The following is a 22,658-nucleotide window of genomic DNA, read 5'->3' on the forward strand; positions in this document are numbered from 1 at the left end:
AAATCACAAAATCGAACTGGAAGTAGCATTTCTTGAGCGCAAGTTTTATTTGTAGTGAAATGACGTTTGGCATTTTGAACGTAATTGTTTTTTATTTACTTGCAACAGATTTAACATAAATACTTAACCAACGGAAAAGGATGTTTTCACAATGTCTCCGTACATGTGTATTTTCGACTGTTTATGTTTATACTTCGAAAGAATTCATCTGTTAGCATGTTCCGATAACAAGCATCTGCTTTAAAAGAAAATTAAATTTCATTGATTTTGTCTGCCCAAAACAAAGGAGACTACTAATTTAATTAATTAAGCTATACCTAATGGGGCAAAACACGCCGAATATAATTTTGGGCGAGTTGTTATTATGATAATTATCGTTTTATTATTATTATTAAATTTGAGACAATGAGGTGAATGCTTCGTGATTTGAGTAAAAAAAAAAACGCTGTCGCCAAACGGTATCGAACATTGACCATCGGATCTCTCATCTGCAAATCTAACGCGCTACCACTGCGTCAACCCTGGGCTGATGGATGTTCCTATAATCCGTTTAAAAAACAAGATGGATTAAACACTAAACAAATATAATAATAAGCAATACCAAGGTAGATTGTAAACTACAAGTATAGGAGTATATTATTTCATAAAGTTTGTAAGAACAGAAACGTAATCTTTAGCTCATTATTTCTGTATATTAGAGTGTTAATAGTATCTTCTATTCGGAATAGTGGATCGTTCGAAAGTTAAAATTGTCACAGACCCATGCCAAGCTTGGTAGTTACTTTTGTATAGCGTACAATGTATCGTTGAATTATTATTAGACAGATAAAACCTGTTGCTGTAAAATTTGCCCGGCGCCTCCACCATATATGTCACGTACAATGACCATACATGATATGTATTTTTATTGAAATACTTTCTGTGGTATCGTAACTACGAACTAAATACATCTAATCCTTCTGGTGCCTACATCATATGTGTCCCACTCTCGAAGGGCCTACATGATCCACACTTAACCCGCTCGACACTCAATTGGCTCTCCCCGAGTTTGCCACTCTCCAAGACGACTTCGGTGCCCCAAGCATTTCGCTCTTCCTTTACGAAATACCTGGCCTCAGTTAAACCCCCTTTTTGAGGACAAATCGGTTTTGCGAACTGTGACAAAAGCAACATTTTTGTTCTGTCAAATAGTGGTCAAAATGTTGTTTTACATCTGAAAAATATAACACAGTTTGTAACATCCATGTAGGCACTCATTTGCGTTCTGCCTCTTTCGGAGTGTGTAACTATCACTACTAAGAAGTGATAAATCTGCAACATTTTTAAGTTCACTGGATGCGAGAAATACATATTTATGAAAGCCTTGTCCTCTCCTATCATTTTAGAATTAAAGCATTTTTGCCTGCTTGTGATTAAAATCAGATATTACTTCTCATATTGATTTGACACACTATGCCAGCTGAATATTTAAGCAACGGTCAGTGGTTTATAATGCGATAAATACCGGTTGTTTAGTCTGCATCCTCTTTTATGCCATTTCTCTCAGTTCATCGCTATTCAGATATTCCTCCCTGGTCCGTAATAAGCATTATTTGATAGAAGATTATATACCTCTTGACATATAAAGCGCAAAATAGGAAATATAAAATTTCACAGAAATGAACCGCGTTGATCGAAGTCACCATCTGGAGAACCTGAGTCTGCGTCGAACCTTAACACACACCGAAAAATATTAGAGACAAGCTACAACATTATCTAACGAGGAAAAACCTAATTATTTTGCCGTTTAGATGTTCGAAATACAGTAAAACTATTGTTTATTTTATTTGTTTATTCTTTGAATCCTATTTTTTAGAGAATATGTTGTCGTTTTTACATGTTGGTAGTTGTTTCATCGACACAGTACACACGGTGTCTTCATTTAGTGAATAAAGGTTGCGCATCAAAGTTTAATATTTTAAATGGAACTGTCTGTACTTTTTTACCGTTTTACATTATTTATGAAACAAGGGAAAACAATATGAAGTATAAGATATCAGCTCTTTAATCAACCGGTTTTTAAGATACTTGAATTTTTGAAAATGGAGATTTATAATTCCAAGGAAAAGATTAGAATAAACCTCAACAAATGTTATATAAAAGAAGACTTAAAATACAAGGTGCTCCATTTGAATAATATAAAAAAACTGACAATTTATCAGTTTGTGGCCCTATATAAATGCGCTAAAATACTCCAATTTTTATGCCTTTGTCAAATTTTTGATTTACGTTCTTTAAGTAACAGTACAAATATTATGTTGGAAACTGTTGATTAAACAAATTTTGTACAAACATGATTTTTTCCTTTTTACATCTCGATCGTAAACGAAGGACATATTGTAATGGGTCCATCCAGAGAATGCCTACTTTCATGCTTTCTCGACATTTAATTACCCGTAGAGTAGTTGTTTATTTTCACAATGCAATAAGATTAAACTAAGCATAATAAAAGAAAACTTATAATTTCAAAATTTCTAGCACTTCGAATATCTGAACAATGTAAAACAAATAATGTAGAAAATTATAATTTTATTTTAAAATTGAAAATTTTGGGAAACTAAGTGCAAAAATACTCTATGAATAAATTCTAGAAATTAAATACAGTTTTTCTACTACACAGGGTGAGTCATTAATTGCATGTTCCTGGATATTTCATCAATCATTTGAAATCGAAAAAAAATCTACAGATCATAGTTGGACTAAACATTGAGGTTCATATTCTAAAATTGTTTTTAGATATACAAAGTGTTCTGTTTTTAAGACGTAATACACAATTTAGATTATATAAATAAAACACCTTATATATTTTAGATATTTTGATTGACGTCTCGTCAGGGTTTGCAACCATAGTTTATTTTTGAAATTATATGCGGCATTGCCACGTTACTCCAAGTTCTCGATTTTTTTTTTCAATGAAGGGCTTCACTAGAAAAATTACATTAAGTTATTTTTTAAAATCTGTGTTACTTTTGTCCAGGCATAAATAAAGGTACACGCTTTGTTATAGTTTAAATGAAATGAAATTTTCAAATCCGAAGTGTTCATAAATAAAACATGACTGCCTATATTTTATTAATGTATCTTATTGTAGTTTTTGTTCTTTTTCTTTTTCGTTAAGAATTTTATATTTAAAGTCGATAGTTACGGCAATTTTTTTCTTTTTTAAGAGATCTATAGAATCTATTTGAAAAAGCCGAAATATCGATATTTGAAAATTATAGTTTTAGATTTTTTTACAAACACTATACACTAAAATTTGATCTACTTGATATCACAAGACAGCGCATACCTTTATTTATCCTTCCAGAAAATGTTGTAACACAGATTTTAAAAATAACCACACATTGCAATTTTTTTGCGAAAAATTTTCAACAAAATTTAAATGACGTGACAACGGCGAATCGGAATTTCAAACATAAACTGTAGTTATAAGACCTAGGAAGAGACTGATCAGAATATGTAACAAAATACAGGGTATTTGATTAAAAATACAGAAGTATTTTATTAAAAATACAGAACACTATATAGTTAAAAATAATTTAAGAGTATAGTCATCAAGGAACCGTACAACGTTAGTCTTTGATTTCTCATAATTATGACTGTAGAGAGCGGATTTCTAGGTTTAATGCTTTTTGTGAAAAATGTAAGTACTTCAAAACTTTTTTATATCTGTAACTATGATACAATTTGACACATTTTTTTATGCTTATTTGCTTTTTTTTCAATTTTATGCATATTAAAACTTATATGCTTATTTAATGCTTTTTTCGACGAATATGAGTTTTAATGCATATTTTGTTCAAATGCCGGCCTTGTCGGGATGATAAATACTTGTTAATTAGCCGTATCGTATCGTATGCATTTTACCTGGACTTGACCATTGAAGTACACTTACTCAAGACTCTTTCTGTGAATAGGTTCCGGTCGTTTGGGTAATAAAATTTTATTATAGGATTGGAAAAATACTCCATAGATTTTATGACTTTAAATCCTTACTTCCGTTGATAATGAATTAAAGCTTTTAACCAGATGTTCTTTTTCGGCATTTTGCGGCAAGAGCGTTGAAGATTTTCTAGAAAAAAGGATTATTGTACTCAACTACCTACCTTAAAATTTTTCTAATGGAAACTTTTAAGTAAATGAACCGTTTATTTCACAACCATCAGTACGTCTATCGCATCTGTCGTAGTACAGTGTTATACGTGGTTTTCCCTTGTTACATGTTGAGTTCTTTTTGGTAATATTACTAATATTTTAAAAGAATGCCGAAAGTAAAATCGACGCCGGATGAATGGATAAGGGATTTTCTAGAATTAAAATTAGAAAACAACAGAATATTCTGTAGAGCTTGTGTGAAAACCGTAAGCCCACTAATTTTTTTTATCTATTTTCCTTTGTTAATCCTGTATATGTGCGTTGTTTTAGATTCAAAGTGATAAAAAATATAACGTGACGCAACATGTCAGAACGACTCTTCATGTAGAAAGGAAGAAAATGTTTGAAGTTTCTAAAATTAAACAGCAGACCATACATGAATTTGTTGCATCTACTTCCACAAAAGATGAGCAGTTTCAGTTTAATATCGATTTATGTAAATGATGATCCAGTCCAATATACCTTTAAAAAAATTGGAGAAAGGCCTTCTTCAAGAATTCCTTGAAAAACACTGCAATCTACATATTCCGGTTGAAAGTACTCTCCGAAAAAATTATGTAGGCCCAGTGTTTCAGAAAGTTTACAACGAAATTAAACATCGCATTGGAGATAATTATTTATGGTTTGCTGTCGATGAAACAATCGATAGTTGTGGAAGATACGTGGCAAGTCTAATTGTTGGAATCTTAAACGAGTCCCTAGTCGAGGGTATGTAGTAAGTTTGAAAATGTTAGATAAAACAAATGGGAATACGATTACCAGATTTGTAAACGACAGTCTTACGTCACAATTTTTGCCAAATGCCATACCGGCGAATAAAATTTTACTGATGATCTCGGATGCAGCTCGTTATATGTTGAAAGCAGGGAATAATCTAAAAATATTGTACCCCAATTTAATTCACTCTACTTGCATTGCCCATGGTTTAAACAGAGTGGCTGAAGGAATATGTTTGCAGTTTCCTACTGTTAATAAATTAGTGGCAAATGGTAAAAAGATTTTTGTTAAAGCCCCACTAAGAGTGCAACATTTTAAGGAAAAATTTCCAAACATACCATTGCCCCAGAGCCGATTATAACGAGGTGGGGAACATGGTTACAGGCCACATTTTATTATGACAAATATATCAAAGAATTTGAGGAAGTAGTTACGGAGTTTAGCGAAGATTTTCTCAATCGATTAAAGATTGCATAAATATTTTGGAAAACAAAGATTTGCGACAAGATCTAGCTTTTCTAAGAAACAATTATCAATTCGTATGTGAGGTAATAGAAAAGTTAAAAAAACCCAACATGTTGTTGGTAGATGCCATAAACTTAGTGAAAGAATTTAAACATAAAGCAAACGCAGGAAGGGGTGATATTGGTACTAGAGTATCTCAAAAACTTGACGAAGTGTTAAATAAAAATGCAGGTTTCGGTGTTCTTTCCGACGTTGCTCGTGTTTTACAAGGCCAGAAGGTGGAAAATTTGGAGTTATATTCAACATTAGTTGCAAAATTCAAATTTGCGCCAACAACGTGTGTGGATGTTGAACGTACATTCTCCAATTTTAAACACATTTTAAATGACTGGCGAAAAAATTTTACAGTGGACAACTTGGAACATATAATATATATATGCTTTTTTGCATAAAATCAAACTTTTTTAATGAAAGAGTTATGCTTATTTAATGCTTTTTTGCTTAAAATAAAACTTTTTTATTGAAAATGTTGTGCTTATTTAAGCGCTTATTCTTAATTTTTTTGTGCTTATAAATCCGCTCTCTAATTATGAGAAATCAAGAACGTCGCCCTTAGTGACTTACCTTGTATACAATATACCATAGAATACGCAAAAAAGTAGTAAAGTTTCCAACATTATACATAATTCAGTGTGGATTATATAGAAAATGGGAACAATTGTTATAAATTTCACAAATTCCAAGATTAAAGATTAAAAAAGCAAAAACTAAGACTGATGATGCATATTTTTATATCGGAACAGGTGCCCAGCTTTCAATCAAAAAATAATCTCAAATTAGAGATTAAAATGCAACTCAGAATCAGAAGCAATACCTATAGCGTATTTTTAAATTAGATGAAGCGCCCAGCTTTCGCCGGGCAAACAAAAAATTGTTTAGAGACTCATTTGTATTGTTCCCCTCCACGGAAATCTTTAGTAAAAGGCGAAAGATTTATTCGCTTTGAAGGGAAACCAGAGTTACTTCACCAACCCCCCTTAATCCACTATATTGCCAGCCAGTCGTCCCCCAGTAGCAACCCATTGCACCCAGCGTCATCTGCCTATACCTCGCTACTACCGTTAATAACACAAAATTTAAAATCTTACATATTTAGGTATCTTGAACCTTTTAATATCACAAAATTATCTTGTTTATAAAAATGGTAAATGGTAAACACATTCTGAATTTCTTGGAAGTGAACTTAAAAAAAAATAGTCTTAAGATTCTTCGAAAATTTATAAAAAATATTTTTTCGCATTTTATCTTTTTTATGATGTCACAAGTTAAAAAATAGGACACAATCAATATGTTTAGGTGTAGTGTAATACTAATGATAACAGTACCATATTATACTCAAATTTTTGCGAAAATAATGTGAGCTGCTCTTGATTTCATCAATTAAATAGATTGTCTCATTCATTAATTTTTTTAAGCCACCCTGTATAAGTATTCGACAAAATATGAATGCACTGATAAACCACAAGTATAGACAAATATTTTTTATATTTTAGATAGGATTAATTCGGCAAAATTTTGAAACGACGTCATCAATGTGGCGGGGATAAACGTATAAATTTTGATTAACGATTTCCCATGCTTACGACAAACTTAAAACGCTTACAAGATTTCAGAGCATTCGGTTCCGCAGTTTCAAAGTTAAATTGCAAAATGTGGTTATACAATTTTAGTTTTTTCTGTCCAAAAATTTGGATGTCTAAGGTCAAAATTCAACACAGATTCATAAACCGCAAGTGCAGGAGTAGGTACTAGTTTTTGTAGCTGTGAAGTATATTTACTGTTAAATTTTAGATGTCACGAGTTGGGGACACGATTAAGACTTCTGGAGTAGGAATAAGACACGCTGATAACATGAATCGGTCGTTCTTCCAGTTCGTTGCTTCGCGGATAACTTAAGACTCAGCAACCATTGTTGTTGTTGTTAGATGCGTAGAGTTAGTTCTGGATGAATTACCACACCAGAATACGGAATCACATCATTAGAAACGTAACTCTAAGAATTAACACCCTAACTACTAAAACCAGAACTGTGACTTAACATTATTAGTAGATAAACATTCCGCAAACATTCAGCTTGACCCATTCCGGACGGACGTTAAATTTTGTATATCACTTTAAAAGTCGCATCTATCTCTTTAGCCCCATGAACCACATAATTGCAACCCGCCAATAATCCAACCACATGAACCCATTTTTTCGCAAATCCGATTCTTGGCGCAATCTGCCGGCCTACCTCCGAAATCTGATTGCTTTTATTATTTACACATTCGAAACACTCTCGCTATGCACATCACGCCGCCGTGCCACAGCGCTGGAACAATGCTGGTGGTTGTTGATGGTAATTAAATGACGTGGAAAATTTCCGAGGGCGTCTTCTGCCGGAACGATGTCTTCCAATTACTGAGAGCGTGTACTGGAGCAACGGTTTAATTGTTCGCCCTCTGGCGGTGTTGTTATTCAGCGAACGTGCGATTGCTTGAATGGAACAAGGAGATTATAGGGGCTGTTGTGTAGGGTGGTACTGTGCGAATTGGATTCGAGTTTTGGCACGATGCGAGAAAGGACACGACGTTCCGATATTTATAGGTTTCTGTGCTCGGTCAGACGTCGATTGCATGCAGTTCCTCGCTTCGGCACAACCACAGAACAGTGATTCATGTTTAAAAGGTCTTAAATAGTGACTTTCACTAGAAGATTAGTTGTTTTCTCTTGTTTGTAATTTTCTTATGTGTTTGGGAATTAACAGGTATTCTTGTATAGAATAATTTTGGTTTTAGTTGTTGTTGAATGCGTGAATGACTGCTCCAAAATAAAATCGTCATTTTTAATTATGATATTTGATTAATTTAGTATTTTCTAGATTGCCCAAAATTCTGTTTTGTTAAAATCTTAAGACGACAAGTTTTTACTTTGCGTTCAAAATAGGTTCATTGTGAAACCGAAAACAGTTTCATATTGGAAGTCATTTGCCATGCTGAACCTATGATTTTTTCCGTGTGCTTGATATAATTTTCCCAGTGTATATTGGGAAGTTGGGTTAGTAAAAAATCATGTGTGAAAAACCCTAAATAATAATCCTGACCAGATTTTTCATTTAATTTCATAAAATCATGAACAAGGTATAAAACTAATAACTAGACTACAAAAAGTTGAACGGAGCTTAACCCTGATACTAACAGTTATTACTATTCTAACTCATACCTACACACACAGCGAAGGCACAAAAAGTACTTTTTTTGACTGTTCAAGTTTTCAGTTCATAATAAAACGCCGCATTAACAATAGTGCATTATTTATTGATATTTATATTAAAAGTGCAATTACTTCAACTTTGAAAATTAATCATCCCTATATGTATTAACAATGGTGCTAGTGCTATTGCAGTGGTTGAACATTCTCCAACAAAACGTAATACTTCTTGAGGGGTCGTCTTCTTTTCTGCACTACTTGTCATCTTTTTAGTGGTGATGTTAACTGTGCTGGTGTTACTAATAGGTTTGTCCAGGCGTAATATTTTCTTTACAGTCTCATTTTTGTTATAAATTGATTCTTCAGTATATCCCTCTACACATATGCTTTTCCAGCCCCCGTGTTTGTTGAACTAAGTTATGTCACCGCCAGCGTCCATCAAAAGTGTTACGGAAGTCCTTCTCAAGCAGTGGCCGGTGTATTCGTTAGCATTTGGAAGCAAGGGATCTTCCATATCATCAACCTTTAAATGTCTTCAAAAGAAAAGTGCGTCTTTATTTTATAAAAAATCTATCTCATCTGCTTCATTTAAATTTTTGGTCCTTCTTCATTCATGAAAGTAGTTTTCATACTTTTGTTTCGATTTCACAAGTATATGGCTTGGCTAAAAATGCCAAAAACTGTGGAAATATCCATTTTCTGTATTTTTTAGCGTGTTTACTTGGTTGTTATGCTAATTGAGCAATTGTACGCAGACTTGATTATCATAAATCAAAAATTATTTTTGAGATTCTGTTTTAAATTTAAAAATGGAGTACACGAAAAAAATGGCATGTTCAATGAATAAGAATAGTGTGATTTCCGTAAAAATTAAGCAACTCGCTTCACTCGTTAATTAAACCTTTTATGCTCACTGGGAACATACCACTTTTCTTTACTCATTAAACAATCTAGCGTTTCTTTGATGTAATAAATTTGTTGAATCTCAAACAGTCGGATTCACATCCGGTTTGCACAGAAAAGTACAATTCATGGAGTAATTTTATACTTTCTATTCTTTTTGTATTAAAATTTCCAAGTACGTCTCTGCGTCTCACCGCAAGTAGAGAACGTTAAACGCAGTGTTATTTACAGCCATTGCGGTTTCTTCACAATGGAATAGTTCTTGATGGCTCTTACACAAAAAGGGCCGATTTTACTACATTTAATTAATCTTAGAAAATATGCTTTAATGTACATATGTTAATCATTTTAGAAACCTGACATTCTGGAACATGTGTTTCTAAATTTTTTTATGAGTACAGTCATTTAAGTTAGATAAAACTATTGATTTGATTAAAATGAGTTTAGTGTCCTGATCTAGAGACTGTCTAAAAGGAGCAAGCAACGTGAATCAAGGATTACACCAAAATTTTTAACAATACTTTCACAGGAAATTTGTCGTTTGTTAATGACTAAATTAAGATGAATATTTGCAGTTAAAGTAGAGAAACTAAATATTATGTTTTTACATTTTTTAGTATTCAAATAAAAATAATTGCTTGGAATCAAATGGGGATGAAATCTTATGTACATCTGAATATCATCAACGCACAGATGCAACGTACAGTATTTAGCACGAATTATAAACACTGAAACAAAAGAGGACCTAAAATCGATCCCTGTGGAACATCTCTTTTAATGTCACTAGTCGCGAAAGTGTGTGACAGAATTTATACGACAAACCTGTTTTTGATCGAGCAAATAATTACAAAATCAATTTAAGGTAAAATTAGTTACACTGTAATAAGTTTTTCCAACTAGCAATTAATACCAAGGGAACCAAACGCTTTAAAAAAAAATCTAATAAAATTATTGGAATAACGTTTCCACTATTAACATTACGCAAAATATCATCAACCGCCATATGATGCAAGGATGTTAAGTAAGGAATTCTTAAATTTGTCACACTTATTTTTTCAATTCCGAGAAATTCATATTGTGTTTACCATGTTACCGTTTTTATCAAGATGATAATCTTGTGGCATTAAAAGGTTCAAGATGTCTGAATATGTGACATTTTAACCTCTGTGGTATTAATGGTAGTAACGAGGGATAGGTAGATGGCGCTGGGTGCAATGGGTTCCGACTGGGGGACGGCTAGCTGGCAATATAGTCGATTAAGGGGGGGTTGGTGAAGTAACTCTGGTTTCCCTTCAAAGCGAATAAATCTTTCGCCTTTTACTAAAGATTTCCGTGGAGGGGAACAATACAAATGAGTCTTTCAACAATTTTTTGTTTGCCCGCCGAAAGCTGGGCGCTTCACCTAATTTAAAAATATGCCATATTGCTTCTGATTCTGAGTTGCATTTTAATCTCTAATTTCAGATTTTCTAAAATTTGTAGCACTTGTTCTTCTTGTATATTTTGTATATGTGACAGTCAAAGTATTCATTCCCTCAGTGTATGGCACTTGTCGATGATATAATTCATAAGTTTATAAGCCAATCAAAATCTTCTATTTTCTTTGAAACCGATTTATTAATAAATCGATTATGCGGTTGACAATATGTATAATCGATTTTGTGTTTTGTTGGGTCTATTTAGTGCAAAAATCAAGTAATCAGCTTGATAGTTTCTGTTGTTGTTGCAACGCGAGAAGTAAATAATCAAAAATTTGTGCAAAATATAACGTTTCGTTGAAGAAATTCATGAAGCGATAAAAAAATTAAATCCCGTGGTACTGTGAAAACTGGAATCAATTTGAAGATTTTTGCGAACAGCGAAACTACGAGCTGCGAGCTGAGACGACCGATGAAGAAGTGGCCAATATTTTGAAGAGTTGGGCATTTAACAAAAGGATGAATTTGATTACAAAGAAAGTATTTTGAAAACTCGTTACCAAAGAAAAGAAAAAATAGTTCTACAGCTTTGACAAGTGTGGAAATTCAAAAGATTTCTCAAAGTTTCGAAGAAAATATACCCGAAGGCGTGCAAAGAATTTTTTTTTCAAATTGCAGATGTAAATTAGTCTGGCGTGGGAATGAAGCGGCATCATGTGTAGTTGATTTTTTTTTTTTGGAAATAAATATTTATGGGATACCAACGGGTCACTTAGAGTGTAATACTATTTTTGGAAAAGCAACCCAATGAGGTGAAAAAAAAATTCGCTAAAAGCAAGTGGCTAGCACCAAAGAAATTGAAGATTTATGTCCGGTGAGGTTGTTTGAAAAGATGATGGCCAAACGAACTTCGAATGTGAAGACGAATCGGTCATTTTTGACACCAAACAAGGACTAGAATAAAGCAACAAATGTTTGCTACAAGAACTCTCCCATTGGTTTAAACCAAATTAGTAAGTGGGGGCGTTTAGGTACAGAAAATGTTGGAATAGGCACTAAAAAGGCAAACATTATAAATCACTCTAACCGATCTTCGGCAATGAGTGTATTAGTGAGTTCTGGTGCAAATTTACAAGAAATGATTAAAGTAGCGGGCCAAATCGTTCAAATTCGTTAAAGCCTTACCTAAAACTTAGGGAACAACATCATGCTAAAACACAAACTCGTATAATAATTGTACGTTCAATTTTTATAAATTAATAATAAAGAAATAAATTATGTTGACATTCATTCTAAGTATAATCGTAACGAATACCACTGGAGCATTCGAAAATAAAACGAAAATACTAACCTCATAAGTCGACGTATTATCAGAACCAGCAATCGATCTGCTGTCTTGTGGGGTTTCAGATAATATGTTTCGTTAATCGGTCAGCATTTTCAATTATTTTCTATGCTTTCGTGATATTATAACTGATAATTTTGTGACATTAAAAGGTTCAAGATGCTCAAATATGTGATATTTTAACCTTTTGGTATTAATGGTAGTAACGAGGAATAGGTAGATGGCACTGAGTGCAATGGGTTGCGACTGGGGGACGACAGGCTTGCAATATAGTGAATTAAGGGGGGTTGGTGAAGTAACTCTGGTTTCCCTTCAAAGCGAATAAATCTTTCGCCTTTTACTAAAGATTTCCGTGGAGGGGAACAATACAAATGAGTCTTTAAATAATTTTTTGTTTGCCCGGCGAAAGCTGGGCGCCTCAATGAATTTAAATATAGCGCTTTATTAGCTTCTGAATCTGAGTTCCCTTTTAATCTGTTTTTTGGGAATTTCTAAAATTTATATAACATATTCCTTCCTATTGTCTATCTTCCTGTAGTCTGTGACGATTTGTATTAGGCAGATGATCTCCGAAACTACTGAATCGATTGTTGTCAAATTTTGCATGTAAATTAGGGATATCATGTAGGTGGTAAAACGCTAACCACTAATGGGATGACGTCATCTCCAAAACTGACAGTAGTATTTTGTTAAATTTTATACAATAAAATACTTACTCCTGTGCTTGTGTGTGTGAGTTTCCCGCTAGACATCCAGATTTTTGTGAAAAAAAAATCAAAATTTTACATTTATCGATTTAACTTTGAAACTGCAAAACCAAATATTCCGAAATATTGCAAGCGTTTTAAGATTATCGTAATCATGGTAAATCGTTAATCAAAATTTATTCGTTTACCCCTTCGAAAAAAATAATTACGTCATCTCAAAATTTTGTCTCTCTGCCTTATGCAAAATAAAATGACTCTCTAACAGCGATTTATTAATGCTGTCATATTTTTAGAATTACTTATACATGGTGATTAAAAATGTAATGAATGAGGCAATTTATTTTACTGATTAAATGATTAGCGACTTACTCTATTTTTCCGAAAATTTGGGAATACAATACTGTTATTATTAGTAATTACTAATCTATCCAAATTGGTGTACGTATCCTTTCAAAAATGTTGATGACGACCAATTTTTTTCAAATTTGTTTACACTTTTCGTAGTCAAATTTTACGGTAATATTTACTTTATTATTTGTTGCTCTACTAGCGAAATTTGTTTTGTGCAGTATAACGTACCTAAGCTATTAGTCAAAATACCGTCGCACAAGCCCTAAAATGAAACATATTGGAATGGGAACGCTACGGCTTTAAATCAAGCGCCAAAGTTGTTACCTCCGAAATTAAGTTTGAAGTATTTTTCCAGTCTTGCTGTACCAAAATTTTATGTTTGCCGAATTTTCACAAACTTGTTTAAAATTTACAAATATTTATCCAACGAACTTCATTAAGTTCGGTGGTTAAATATTTATAAATTTTGGTTAGGTCATTAGCTAACTTTCAAGCAAGAAAGTTCTGCACTCAATATTCAGTAGATTTCATCCACAGGGATTTTTTTAACCTGTTTCACAGATCTTAATCTGTCTTAATTGTATGATACATAAATATAAAGTACATTTTTTAATTCAACGGACAATTTTTTCACCAGCAAAATAGGCAGGAGTGAGTTTGTCTTTTCCATTACCAGTTTAAAAATAATACACAATATAAGCTTGAATATTTGTTACGGATACAGTTTCCATGAGACGTTTTTACGATTTTTAAGAGAAAATTTTAAATAAATAATCAGTTTAAGAGGAAGAGTGGTCGTAAATAATAAATAATAAGTTAATCAATGTGTACGAAATATTCAGTCGGGCGGTCAGGGTTCAGTCAACCCAATCGGGATCTCGGGTTTCGGGCTTCGGTCGGATGGACATATCACGTCCAGTCTGGAAGCTAAGGCTTAATGTTTGAGTTCTTCGTGAAAATCAGGATTGGTCAAAACTGTTAAGGCAAGTCTTAAACAAGAGACAGATAGCGAGAGACAGATTCGTATAAACAATATTCTTAACTTTATAGTGAAACAACCGTAACCGGGTTTTTAATAAGTACATTTTTTACGCGTAGATTACAAGCACGCGTTTAAGACATCGATAGGGACCTGATTTCCATGGGACCTAAATGTTACGCTCCAGTAAAGTTTTTAAATTTAGGCTCTAGAATCTAGATTTTCGGTTAGAACTGGATGGGCTATAGCAGTAGGAAGCTAGGTTGAGGTGAACTCCGAAATCGGTAAAATCCGCAACTATAATCCATATGACAGAATGCTTTAGTCACGTTATGTTAACTGACGTATTCCACAGATGAATTGAATATGGCGGCTACCCACGACATGAAAATCTAACGATGTACTTTGATGCAATGTTGAACATCCTTCAATAAACACTTTATTTTATAACTCATCAAGCGTTGAACTCTATTCTAGAGCATGATCTTTTTAAATGAGCAAATAATCTACAGGAATTAAATTTAATCATAGCTCGTTAGGAAATCTAGAATTTCCCTTGCTTTGTAACGAGGGTTCCATTTTGTTGAAAATCTCCTTCTTTCAACTTCTGTGCAGTCTTTTTTTAATATTTCCATGAACAAACCCGTACGTGAATCTCTAAAGATGCATTGGTGCAAAATATTAGGTTTTTTGGAACTTTACAACTTTTTTAAACCTCCAAAAGCACTGTATTAAAAGTCCAACAATATAAACAGATTAACAGTGGTTTTCCAAGGCTACAAGTTTCGATTTCAGCTTAGCGTAACTTGACCAAGGAACGGGTCATTGCGAAGCTGGCGTGGCGTAAAAAACAATGGGCGGCAATAATTCCAATAAATTTTGTTCGATAACCGCAAAGTGAAAAACCGACGTTTATTGAAAAAATTGAAAAAAGAGAGTATAATTTAAGATACTGTTGCGGTTTCAAACGGTTGTTCCATAATCGTTGTTTATCACCTTTGTGTTTAGTGGAGTAATTACAATGTAAGTTAAAAATTTTAGCAAGGATATAATGTTGATTGATTAATTTTTTGATTAAAAGCTGTTCAACGGGGGACTCTGACCTCTTTAATAAAACATTTTCAATACCGACTTCTTGAAATATGTAGGAATTATTGTACGCTGGAGGTATTTATTCTGGGTAAAAAATTTAATTTTCTCCAGCCTTTTTTAACATGCTTTGTTATAAATTTTAAATAGCCAGTGTTTTTGCTAACACGAAAAATGTACCTATATTTTTAAAAATTGAGTAAGAAACATGGAAAATTATTTATTTATCTTTTTTTAAATAAATTGACTCTTCTGAGTTTGTTATGAATGACACACATACACACATTGACATCTAACACCTCTCATTGAAGATTTTGATGTTTATAATACAAGCGTTGTTATGGCGAAGTTAAGCGCTAGCCATTTGAGTATGAAGAGTAATATAAAGATTATATAGGTAGGTACTCTTGTTTTTAATATTGATTCACTTCATACGACGACTGATTTGTAATTTGTAAATAACCGATGGCTGCATTCATCACTCAAAATATTCGTTTATTAATATGGAAGATAACTATCAGATGACAAGTGAATGAATGATCGACCCTCAAATCAGTGGTGACACTCGTTTGATAAATTCGTATATGTTCCACTGCTGCAGAGTTACATTGCCAACATTGCTTTTCACTATTCTCCACAGGAACAATTAATTTTCCACCTTTCCCTATTATCATTCCCTGCGTGTTGCAACTGCTTGATTGCAAACACTCGATTGACCGGAATTCGCTGCAAAGTAGCTGGCGATATTTTATTGGCGCAATCGATGAACCGTAGCAGCCTGGAAGAAACCGAATCGCCTGATCGATGGGTTCGTCGAGAATCATTTGTTAGAAAGAAGGGCTTCGGAACCTTGAATGAAGCAAATCGGAAATATTAAGCCAATGCAGCCGCTTATATTCGACCCAATTACCGTCTCCTAATATTAATCAATCGGGATTAAAAAACGCTTAACAATGTTTGCATCGATTGTGACTTCTCCAGCGCACACAAAAAGTTCGAGGCAGGAAAGTGACTTTTAATAGAAGACATTAAGCTGAATACATATTTGAAGAGGCTCGATTAGGGCGGCTGATTAAATATTTGGGAGACACTCTGGGGTAATTAGGTCGGGCGGAATGGTGTTCGGTTGTTGCGTATGCAAACCGTTATACGCTCGAGCTTAATTGGTTGCGGAAGATGGCGGATTCCAAAAATTGGACGGGATTAGAGATGGCATACGAACGCTAATTAAATTTTTCTTTAAGCGGAAGGAGACGGTTGAAGCGGCGGTGAGGAACGGTCAGAGTTAAATTTATTTAAAGGGGCAGGAGGCGGTTTAGCATGTCGAAGAGGAACTCTTAGGAGATCGACAACCGACGAACTCAGGCCTATTTGAGACTTTCAGCGATGACGCTCGATGATAAATCGCTTACAGTACAACGTAAATAGAAATTAAATTTGGATTCTCGCAATTAAAGTGTAAAAAGCGTCTTTCAAATTAATTTAACGCAGGACCGAGAAGAAACTTGTTAATGGTCCGTGACGTCCGTGCGCAGTTCTTTTTTGGCGAAGAAAGCTCTTTTTGTAAAAGGTAGGATTTATTGTTAGATAAGCGAAAATTTTCATCTTGAACCCCAACGGGATGAGTATTAGAATAACAGGACACTGACCAACTTTCAGTGCAACACAAAAATTTAGGGAGAGCCAGCCCCGATTTATTAATAAAAAAAGTGTTCATGGCAAAACGAAACACTTTCATGGATACTAATAGACATAACACGTATGATAATTTCTGTGGATGTTGTGAACAAAAAATTGTTTTGTTTTGTGTGTCTCCTCAGCAATGAGTTAAAACCATCGCCCTGGATTAATACTGGCGTGGATGATCTACGACACCTAAAGGAAAAAGCAGCAAAACATGAAAGAAGTGGGAATCATTTGCATCATTTACATTACATAACAATATTCTTAAATGTTCAAATATGAATTTTAAATTTGATTATATTGACTATGCTTCTTAAATACTGAAATAATAAATGTTTACTTCAGCGCTTTGAATCGTACTTATTAGAATTTTTATTAGGATCTTTGCATATACGAAATTGGTTGCCAACCAAATTACTAGATTTACATGACCTATCTGTGTCTAAAACGGTATATAGTAGAGGAAGACTAGGAGGAAGAAAGAGGTCACCTACTAAGCCAACATTGTCTTTTGTAGAAAGTATTTTGAGAAATTTTGACGAGGACTTGTGCTTCTCTTATTCATCTTTCCAAGACATTTGATTGCGTGGATCATGCCTTGCTCCTACAAAAATTGCATTTTTATGTAGTAAGAGGGATTTCCTCTGACATGCTGAAATCTTATTTAAGAGACAGGTACCAAGCAGTAAGTGAAAAAAACAAAATGTCAGACATGAAACCAGTTAGCACTGGAGTGCCACAGGGCTCAATTTTGGACCCTTTGCTTTTTTTGATAGTTATTAATGCTTTGTTCATAACTAGTTAGGTGTGCAAAAGAGTGCTCTTAGTAGATGATACGACTTTAATAAACTGCAGCGACAACCTGAACTCACTTAAAATTTCAGAAGCCTAAAGTTTACACACTCGAGGGAGTAACTACGTGCCAACAGACTTGTAATGAATGACTCAATCTATTGTATTCTCATTTTAAACTCCGGTAAGAGTTCTGATACATCTCAAGTCAAATGTTCAGGTTTATACTAGACAATAAACTTATTAGTTGCGAATTTCATGTGGACCACGCGGCGAAGAGGCTAAACAGCTTAACTTTTCAGCTAAGAAAGTTCGTTACCTACTGTTCTTCCCAAATTGCGTAATAGAATCGGGACAAACGAAGAACGAGGAACGAGGTGGTTGTCAGAGAACTCCGCCCGAACTCAAATGGCAACCAAACAGCCGTGATAGTAATCGGAGAAGACGAAGCCAAAGAGTTTGTCCGAAGGGGTAAACTATGGCAGGGTATATTAATGTGCAAAATACAAGAAAGAATAGAACTGTAGTGGGCCTGATAGAAGAGCAAACTGCCTAAACAGCGGCAAAGAAGGACACAAGAGAGAGGACTGTAAAGGCGAGGCGTTTTGTCCACTATGCGAAGTTAAAGGACATGAAGCAGGAAGTGGCAGACGCTAAAAGAGCACTCAATGCTCGACAGAAGACAAGGTATTAGGAAAGCAAGTCCTTAAAAAAAAGCGGAAACAGAAGGAAAAAAAGGAAAAATAGAAGGGGCAAAAGAAGAAACAGAAACAAAAAGATCAGCCAGGAAAGAGGTGGATCTGGAGAAGGTAGACGCGATACTGGTCTCTGAGCCCAATAAGAAACTGACCGCTACATCAGAATGGACGACAGACAAAGAGGAAGAGGCAACGATGCTGTGTGTGAGTAATGATATTGGGGTACAAAAGTTTAAAAGTGAGGTAGGGTACGTACGATGTGAGCTAGAGAAATACAATATAAGGAAACGTAGAGTAAGTAGTAGCTGAGGAAAAATTGAGGCAGCTGCAAAAAGAACTCGCCGCCAGTATCAAAAAAGCAAAGAGGAAATTCTGGAAGAACACATTTGCAGATCTGGAGGAAAACCCATTTGGAAACGCGTATAAGACTGTTATGACTGTTATGAGGCAGTTGCGAAAGCCCATTCTGTCATACAACATAAACGACGAAGAGACAAATAGGATCGTATGCGAACTAATCCCAAGCGCCGAAGACGAAGGGCAAAGATACGGGCATGTGACATTGACGGTAAAACCTTTCGACATGAAGGAACTCGAGAGCGCAAGAAATAAAATGAAGGCCGGTAAGGCAGCAGTCCGGACGGACTGACTCCGGAGACGGTTAGAACGGCAGTTAACGCAGTACCAACACTAAATAAATTGCTGGACACGCAGAGCTTCCCGGTCAAATGGAAAAGATCAAGAGTTGCGCTTATACCAAAAGGCATGAAGGGTCCACAAAACGAGATGACCTAGAGACCGATTTGACTATTGGACAAAATGGGCAAATTATACGAGATGTTGACTAGAGAGAGAAATACCTCGCCAAAAGACAGTACGGATTCCGCAAAGTAAGGTCAACGATCCAGGCGATGTTAGCAGTTATAGAGGATCCGAAAGTTATAAAAAGCAAATGGTGTGCACTGATACTCCTGGACGTAAAAAACACATTTCATACGGCGTCATGGGGCCTTATTACGTAGAATGAAAGTGGCAGTAAGCTGGAATTGGCACGACAAAAAACAGAGGCAGTAATCGTAAAAGGCAAGAGAGACATGAGTAAAGTAGTTTTCAAACCGGATGGGAATGTAGTGGTATCTGCAAAAAGTGTTAAATACCTAGGCAGCTGGGTAGATAGCAGAAGGACATTTGGAGGACATATAAAGAAAACCATTGAAAAATCGAAGAAGGTGACGGCGGCGCTTAGCGGAATGCTTCCAGATGTGGGAGGTCCAGGATACTGGAAAAGGAAATTATTATATAATGCAGTACAATCCATCCTACTGTATGACACAAGGTAATCAAGATGCGAAAGTGCTGAATAATGTTAGAAAGTGCTCAGAGGAAACTCCTCATACGCGTTGCCTGCGCCTATAAAATGGTCCCGACGAGAGCAGTACCTACAGGTCATTGCTGGGATACCACCAATGGAGCGTATGGTGGAGGAGAGAGCGGAGGTGCGTAAACTAGGTGTAAGAGCAGGACCAGGAACAAGCCAAAGACGAGCGACAACAGAAAAATGGCAGGAAATATGGGATAACCACACGACAACTGCACAGTGGACAAAAAAGTTGATCCCTAATATAGCGAAATGGCTCGAGTGCACGCACAGGAGAGTAGATTACACACTAACTCAGTTTCTTACGGGGTACGGGACATAAGGGGCATACATAAAACGGATAGGGAAGAAGGAAGACAGCAGCTGCAGATATTGCCATGAAATTGAGGACACGGTAGAATATACATTTTTTTAATGTAGGAGATGGGAAAGGTGGAGAACAGAGATGGAGCTGAATCTGGACGAACGCATCACATCTGAAAATGTCGTCACAAAAATGATTGAGAGTGTAAGAAATTGGAAAGTTATTGAAGATTCTTAGCAGCAAATATCAGGATCAATGCACCCATTGTCGTCCACTTCTTAAAAAATTAAATATACTGCCTCTTCTTACTTTCAAAATTAAAATAAAAAAATCTGGAGTCAAACTGTTTTTATAGTATTGAGGAATACTTCTATTTTCTAGAGATGCCTAATTTTAAGATGTAATAAGTGCATTTCTCATTTTCTATTTGTTTGTGTTATTTTGTCTTAACATGTATAATTATGCCCTTGTATATTTTGTATGACAAATAAATTATGTTATGTTATCTTATCCATATCAGCTACATTGGACAACAATTTTTATTCAAAGTTTTGTTTCGCGATGAAGCAAGATTTGACAATAACGGAGTTGTTAATCGGCACAATTGTCACTATTACTCCCAAAATAACCCACACTGAATCAGAACAGCTCATTTTAAAAATATTTATTCCATAAACATGTGTATGGACCAATTACATACTGGTCCATACTTTTTAAACGCAACTAGGTCCTTAACAAGACACAGGTATCAGCAATTTTTGGAAAATAATTTGCTGGGGTTATTAGAAAATGTTTCTCTCAATTCTCCTCGAGCCGTCTCAAATCATCAACAACTTCCTCAAATACTGAAGGTCTTCCACGAGATTTGCCTTTGTTGACACGGCCAGTTCGAACAAATCTGTTGCTTACATCTCTAATGTGCGCCTCTAACGATGTTTCTTGAATTTGCAAATCAGGATATTTGGGCAGATATTCTTGCTTACAAGCGGTTACAGGATACACACACTCTCCGCTTACGAATGTCCCATTGTGATAACAAGCCATAACCATGAAAATGTCTTGTTCATCAGAATAAACCATTTCCACGGTTTTCGCTGACATAGCATTAATGACAAGTGAGAACTATAATAATGAGCCATAATTTCAGCGAGCCGGGATTTGAAATCCATGGCCCACTACGCCTTTAGAATCATTTATAAAAACTCTGTTTTACCATTATTATAATACTCATCCTTTATTTAGGAGAAGTTTTTAGAAATGTGTGATTCATTAATTTTTCTCTTTTCGATGCAGTGTTTCATCGCATGCATCTGCAAACACATCCTGTAATTTCATTCCCAACTAATGATAATAATAAAGTATCTGAGAGTTTACTGTTTCATAAATAACAATTTTTCGTTCCTTCGCGCCCCTTTCTTCTAGCGAAAACGAAAATAAAATTAAAGTCGGCGCCTAATCGTTTGTTATCGTCGTTTGTCGATAACAGCGTTGTACGTGTCGTAAAAACTGCGAAACGTTGAACATTTGCGGCGATAAATTCCCCCGAAAATCATACCTCCGTGCCTTTCGCGCTTTGCTCTGTGTAAATCCGTCTGTCGGGATCTCATAAACTGCAGTCTTTACGCCGTCCCGCTCGTGTCGTAAAGAAACAACATAAAATCAAATAACGTTTTAATGTCACAAACGTCCTGAAAATTTCATGAATTTTTTAATAAACTCTCCTACTGTCATTGATATGACTCGAGAATTTCCATATTCGCATATTTTGCTTGTGGAAGTGGCCAGTCGGGAGTTGGGAATGCTCAAATCCGAGCCTGGAATTCGTCGGTAAGTAGTTTTACGCTGAAATCCGTTCTTTAATTGTGTGTTTCCTAAGCTCTAGACGAGATGAAATCATGTTGAAATGTTATTTACGAGGAATTATTTTACACCGTTGTGAGCAGGTACCGGGGTGGCCGCTGGCGGAATTGACTGATGAATAAAGAAGAGAATAAGGCGTCTGAGGTTAACAGATCTCGTTGAAGTTGATTAAAGGCGAACGGTGTTTTCGCTAGAAAATATTGTGTAAAATATGTCTCGACAATTTTGAAGCCGCGTCTTGTTTGCGTTTATAAATATTCATTGTTTATCGTCCTGTGGGTGCGTTCTAAACTGAAGCATTAAAAAAACAATGTTATGCTAATTTGTACGTATTTTTAACGTTTTCTGTCTGTATGTCCGTAGGATAACCTAAAAGATTTAATTGACACGCCGCTGAGCACTAAGCAGACAAAGAGGAAATAAAATGGCAATAAAATTTTATGTCAGATGATGTGCACAATCACTTGATTGCGAACAGTTAAGTCGTACAAACACTATTAGTAGATTTTTAATTAAATATTGCACA

At 35.0% G+C, this 22,658-nt stretch overlaps 1 protein-coding gene, 1 long non-coding RNA gene and 3 other non-coding genes across 13 annotated transcripts in view; 3 read left to right on the forward strand and 2 right to left on the reverse strand.

Annotated features, from left to right (window-relative positions):
• Positions 1–22,658, forward strand: part of LOC135142399 (uncharacterized) — a 283,252-nt gene that overhangs the window by 179,251 nt on the left and 81,343 nt on the right. The window lies entirely within an intron of this gene.
• Positions 1–22,658, reverse strand: part of Cngl (Cyclic nucleotide-gated ion channel-like) — a 360,771-nt gene that overhangs the window by 177,484 nt on the left and 160,629 nt on the right. The gene's annotated exons all lie outside the window — the stretch shown is intronic.
• On the reverse strand, positions 6,279–6,398 carry LOC135142438 (U5 spliceosomal RNA). Its single transcript, XR_010282527.1, has one exon. It is a non-coding gene; the product is annotated as a U5 spliceosomal RNA (small nuclear RNA).
• LOC135142439 (U5 spliceosomal RNA) lies at positions 10,805–10,924 on the forward strand. The gene has a single exon (XR_010282528.1). It is a non-coding gene; the product is annotated as a U5 spliceosomal RNA (small nuclear RNA).
• On the forward strand, positions 12,588–12,707 carry LOC135142437 (U5 spliceosomal RNA). Its single transcript, XR_010282526.1, has one exon. It is a non-coding gene; the product is annotated as a U5 spliceosomal RNA (small nuclear RNA).

The sequence above is a fragment of the Zophobas morio genome, unplaced genomic scaffold, assembly GCF_036711695.1.
Source record: "Zophobas morio isolate AGI-343-1 ecotype UQ-CSIRO unplaced genomic scaffold, CSIRO_AGI_Zmor_V1 ptg000046l, whole genome shotgun sequence".
Taxonomy (NCBI): domain Eukaryota; kingdom Metazoa; phylum Arthropoda; class Insecta; order Coleoptera; family Tenebrionidae; genus Zophobas; species Zophobas morio.